Genomic DNA, 5,148 nt, shown 5'->3' with positions numbered 1-5,148 from the left:
TGAAGGATAATCACTGTGACCTCAGCAGAACACCCAGATGAACTAGAAACTCCTATGTGATTCTGGAAATAACAAGTGTGGAACATCTATATTGAAATATTAAGCTTCCACATACTCAAGACAGTAGAATTCTGACCTCAGACTTAGCTTGCTTTAGCTTTACTAAGGTAAGGTCAATGCAGGAGATATATATGATTCCAGGGGAATCAAACTATTTCAATTTCAAAATTACCTTGAGTGATGTTGAAGAGATGGTGATACCCACTTCAACATCCTGAATATCTCCTTTTATCAAGAAGTTGCTAAGACCTTCTCTAGTTTGGATGGAGGCTAGCACATTTCCATATTTGATTTTTTTCCCCCCAGGTTTTTCCCCCAGATGTTTTCATTGTGCACAGGGCACTGAATTTTTACCAAGAAAAAGATCTTTAAAGTATTTTTCACACCTCTGGAAAGAGCTTGAACTGTTTCCTCAGATGAACCAACAAGATGAATCTTTTTCAAGTTATGTTTATTTTGGGGGTCCTGGAAGTTTTCCTTGACTAGACAGAACGATGGTCTCTGTACACTCTTTTAAGAGGAAGCCAGAGATCCCAGAACTAAGAGCTGGGGTAACTATTGAAGTGTACCCATAAAATCCAGCCAGATAAAGACACTCCATGATAACAGTTTTTAGTAGCTGCACGTATCTGTGAGCATGTTTTTGCTTCCACTGGGGGCGGACAGCATGAATCACTTGCTGATATGGGAGCTGTCCAGCAGCTGAGACAACAGCACAGACAGGAGGGTTCTTACCTAGTTGCTGGATTATCTGGTCACAGTCTTTCTGTAACTCTGGACCTGCTACTTCAGAGAGTGCAACTGCGAGGTCTCCATAGTGATTTAGGTCCTTATTCTCCACCATATCTGCTGAGAACTGGGTTAAGTCACCTTCCTGAACAGTTAATAAGATACCAGATTATAAGGGTATCTTGCAACGGACCTTCTGCACGTCAGCACTGTCCTCAGTGCTCTTCTCTCCTTCTTCTTGTAGCCAAATTAAGCAATTATACTTCTGTTTTTGCTTCCCATTTATAATGATCTTCTTTGTCTCTGAAGAAGATTTTGGCTCCTGTCTGATTAATGCTAACATTTTTTACATGTATCAAATCCAGTGATTGTTTAGCCATGGTCACTCCTCTCATCACTTCTCCTTTGTGACCACTCAATAAAATGCCTCTTTGGTTAGCCTGAATTTTAAAACTGACCTTCACATTTTTCATCCTCAGTTCATGCCAGATTTGCTTATTTTCTGTATTCATATATTGGATAATTGCTAATGAAATCACAGCAACTAATTTTTGTATTTTTTTCTATCAAATCACAAAGAAACTGATAACTTTCTCATTCTGAATTAATATACCAGCAATCATTATCTTAACCCCAGTGGCTGAATATTGCTATTTTGTTATTACAGTCTTTGAGGAGCAGTTGTATTTCTTATTAAACTTGCCAGTGAGTGTTTTCCACTGACAATCATTAAGAATTCCACTGTCTACTATGTTGATGTACTTAAAGTCCAAGGCTTTGTTCATATGATTTTCAGCTTCTGAAAGGATTTGGGTAGAGGAGCCAACCAGCATAATTACGTCACCTTCCATGTCATAAACAGCAGGAATATTTTCAGCTCCAAAGAGAGATTCAGAGAATGTCTCACAGTTTGCCTGCTGCAGAAACTGAACAATCTGAGGGGAAACATGGAGAGATTTCTGAACCAAGTTCTGTAGCTTCTCCAGAATTTCATTCTTTGCTTTGTACACATCACTAGCCAATATACTCAAGCAGATGCTCTCTGTGAGGTCATTATAAGTGACTTGCAGTTCTGGGTATTCCTTGTGTGGAGTCTCTTCTTACGTGTTGTTGTATAAAATAGAAAGCCTTCCAGAACACATGGTCAAATTCTCTGTCATACTTTGTTTTTCCCTTTCTATTGTTTTGGGTGGCCCTTTCTATCAGAGTCCTCATTTGTGGTTCAGTTCTTTGCACATCCTCCAGTCTCCCTGCCATTATCACTGTCTCCTGAAGCTTATCAAAACTCAGTCAAAATGCTCATTTTCTTTGTTGTCTCTAATGACTCCCCGTTGGGTCCACATCATACTCCCTGATCTGATATTCAGACATGAGGCAAGAGTATTTCATGGAAACATCTTCATTCCATATCTTGATTATATTACTCTTTGTTCTTCTTTGACTAATCAAGGTGGTTGAAAGAATGTGTATAATTTCTGGCTGTTTACAATTGGGCCTTGGCCCTGTTAGCTCACAATGTCAGCTCTCCATGGTGCTAGTTTTTTTTCCAATTACTTGATTATCTTTCTGTAAGAACTTCAATAGATAAGGCTCCATTAGTATTGTAAAGGGCTCTTTCAGCTTCATGGGTGGTTTTGCCTTTCCATATAAAGCAGTACTCAAAGTAGGGTAGGATAGAAACATTGAAATGAAACTACTGTTGAAGAGAAGTTTCTTTGTTCGTATTATGTCAACCACTAAGAAAGGGAAAAAAAGTTATAAAATTAAAAATATTTTAAAAAATCTTTAAAATAAAATTTCATTAACCAAAAAAAGACTCATTGAATAGAAGTATTTTAATTCATTAAGCCACTGGCTCAACAAGCAATTATTAAGCACCTACTATATGCCAGGCATTATTATAACCTCTGGGGATACACAGAAAAAAAATGGTCCCTGCCCTCAAGCAATTCACAGAATGATAGGGAGACAACATGAAAACAACTATGTACAAACAAGCTACGTATAGCATATGTTGGAGATAATCAACAGATCGAAGGCACTTATTTGCACTAAGGGAGATTGGGAAAGGCTTCCCATAAAACACAGGATATTATCTGTCACTTGAAGGAAATAAAGGAAGCCAGAATTCTAGACTTTAAGAGACAGTCGTTCAAAATGCTCAGAATGTAGAGACAAAGTATCTTATTTTAGAACAGTAAGGTGACCAGTACACTGGACTGCAAAGTCCTTGTGAGTGAGTAAGCTATAAGATGATTGAAAAAGTTGGAGGCAGCCAGGTTATGAAGGGCTTTAAAATGCAAAAAGAAGATTTTATATTTTATTGTGGAGGTGACAGGACATCACTGGAGCTAACTGAATGGGGGGTAGGGGAATGACATGGTTAAATGGGCACTTTAAGAAGATAAATTTGATGAGTAAATGGAAGATAGACAAGAACGGGAAGAGATTTGTATAGGTAAACCAATTAACACTCTATTGCAATAATCCAGGCATAAGGTGATTATTACAATATGCCAGGGCTGTTGTAGCACTAGAGGAGAGAAAGGAGTCTATATGAAAGTTATTTCAAAAGTAAAAATGATAGCACAGTAGAACCCGGAGGTTTACAAATTTAATTCATTCCGAGATTTTATTTCATCATGTGACTTGTTTGTGTTGCAAAGTGAATTTCCCATAGGAAATGATGTAAAGCTGAATGATAGGTACCACATCCCCAAAAATATTCATATAATTATTTATAATTTTAAGTAAATTTTTTTTTGTTCCCAATGCACCTGAAACACAATAGCAATAACTAGTACACAATTTAAACCGAAAATGAAATAAATTAACCTGCACTTACCTTTGAGAAGAGTTGTGGCTGACATGAGGGACATGAGAGGGAGGAGGAGGAGGAGGAAGAGTTATTGCTTGGAAGGAGATTCTTCTTCCTGAGAACACTGTCGATTTCAACGTGAGGGGTGTTCTCTTTTATACTACTTTCACTAAAAGTAAGACTAACATTACTGCCTCCACTTAGTTTTCATTTTTTAGAACTACTTTCACGTTTTGACTCACTGATTTTTTTCTTTATGTTCACTTCTGACTAGATTCGTAGTCAGAACTCATTTTTAATTTATTTAAAAAATTATTTATTTGTTTTCAGTTTTCAGCAATGACTTGTTTTAAATTTTTTAAAGATTTAAATTTTTCTTCCCCTCCTCCCCTCCCCAAGACAGCATGTAATCTTATATGGATTCTAAAAACCCCATTGCCCTAGTTGAGCATCATCTCTTTGTGAGTAGTTCAAATCCAAACATGATGATCATACTGCAAATTTTTGTTCATCCTGCAAGACAAATTTTGCAAAAAAATATTTTCTTGTCTAGCGAAGCATACATAAACCAGGTTACTTGTAAACAGAGGTTCTACTGTACTTTACAAATGGTTGTATATGAGGTTGTGAGAGAGTAAGGAGTTGAGGATGACACCTAGGTTGTGAGCCTTCATAACTGAGGAAATGGCTATAGTAATAGGGAAGTTTGGAAGAAGGGAAAACTTGAGGTAAAAAGAGAGTGAGTTCAGTTTTAGAAACTTTCAATTTAAGATGCCTCTGGGAATTCAGTTTCAAATGTCCAATAAGCAGTTGGAGTTGCTAGACTTGAGATCAGGAGACAGGTTAGGACCAGACAAATAGATCTAAGAATCATCTGCATGGAGATGATAATTGAATCTGTAGGAATTGATGAAATCATCAAATGAAAAGTTACAGAGAAAGAAGAGAACAAGGCCCAAGATAGAGCCTTGAGAGATACTCACTGTGAGTGGGAATGATTGAAATGAATATACATCTAAGGAGACTGAGAATGAGTAGTCAGACAAGTATCAGGAGAATCAGGATAGAGTACCATCACAAAAAGCTGGAGAAAAAAGAGTGTCATGGATAAGATGATAAAAAGTATCAATGGCTGCAGAGATGTCAAGAAGTTAGAGGACCAAGAAAAGACCATTAGATTTGGCAATAAAACTAGCTGGTAACTTTGAAGAGAGCAGTTTCAGTTGAAAAATGAGACCAGAAACTAAACTACCAAAGAATTTAAAAGAGAGTGAAAGGAAAGGAATTGGAGGCATTGATTGATGATTTTAGCCACAAAAAAGAAAAATAATAGAGGTCGATAGCAAAATGGGAAAGACTGATAAGTGAGGGTTTTTATTTTTTGAGGAATTGGAAGACATGGGCATGGTGGTAGACAGGGAAAGATTGAAGAAAAATTATAACATATGACTGATAGAGGAGGCAATATTTTGGAGAAGATGGAAAAGGATTAGATCACTTGTACATGTAGAGAGGATTGCTTTGATAAGAAGTGCCATCTC

General features: G+C 37.0%; 1 pseudogene; it reads right to left on the bottom strand.

Annotated features, from left to right (window-relative positions):
* Positions 1-211: 211 nt before the first annotated feature.
* LOC140507937 (protein mono-ADP-ribosyltransferase PARP14 pseudogene) lies at positions 212-2,538 on the bottom strand (annotated as a pseudogene).
* Between the last annotated feature and the right edge of the window lie 2,610 nt (positions 2,539-5,148).

The sequence above is a fragment of the Notamacropus eugenii genome, chromosome 5 (genome assembly GCF_028372415.1).
Source record: "Notamacropus eugenii isolate mMacEug1 chromosome 5, mMacEug1.pri_v2, whole genome shotgun sequence".
Classification (NCBI taxonomy): Eukaryota; Metazoa; Chordata; class Mammalia; order Diprotodontia; family Macropodidae; genus Notamacropus; species Notamacropus eugenii.
The sequence above is the reverse complement of the archived record's forward strand: the minus strand, read 5'-3'. Positions and strand labels throughout refer to the sequence as shown.